General features: G+C 71.2%; 1 protein-coding gene across 1 annotated transcript in view; it reads right to left on the bottom strand.

Moving 5' to 3' along the window:
• The window catches only part of MCM2 (minichromosome maintenance complex component 2), a gene marked incomplete in the record, with an annotated part of 13,383 nt that overhangs the window by 9,235 nt on the left and 3,655 nt on the right, over positions 1-493 (bottom strand).

The following is a 493-nucleotide window of genomic DNA, read 5'->3' as shown; positions in this document are numbered from 1 at the left end:
GCGGGGCAGCAGCTGTGCCCGGGGCCAGCCCAGTGCCAGGCATACAGGGGCAGGGCAGGGCTCAACACGGGCCTGGGCTCACGGGGGTGGAGGGGCGGGCAGAGAGCCAGGGGAGCAGCATTGGCCGGGGCCAGCCCGATGCCAGCATACAGGCCATGGCAGCGAGGTTGCACAGAATGGGGACTGAGCTGGTGTGGTGAGCTGGGTACCCCAGGAGGGAGTGTAGCAGAGCAGGTGCACCGCGAATCCCAGCCCAACTCGCCTGGGTACCCCATGAGACCGTGCAGGAGAGTTGGCGCACCCTGAATCCGGGCCTGGTACCCCAGGAGGGGTGTAGGAGAGCACTCGGCTTCACACCCAGCCCGCGCCCAGCTCCCCCGGGGTACTGGCCCGGCTGGGGGCCGCGGGGCGACAGCAGAGCCCCCCAGTCCCCGGAAGTGCGGACGCGCAGAACTCGGAGACCCGCGCGCCCAGAACCCCCGCGCTCACCGCC

This window comes from Tupaia chinensis, unplaced genomic scaffold (assembly GCF_000334495.1).
Source record: "Tupaia chinensis unplaced genomic scaffold, TupChi_1.0 Scaffold147500_2, whole genome shotgun sequence".
Classification (NCBI taxonomy): Eukaryota; Metazoa; Chordata; class Mammalia; order Scandentia; family Tupaiidae; genus Tupaia; species Tupaia belangeri.
The sequence above is the reverse complement of the archived record's forward strand: the minus strand, read 5'-3'. Positions and strand labels throughout refer to the sequence as shown.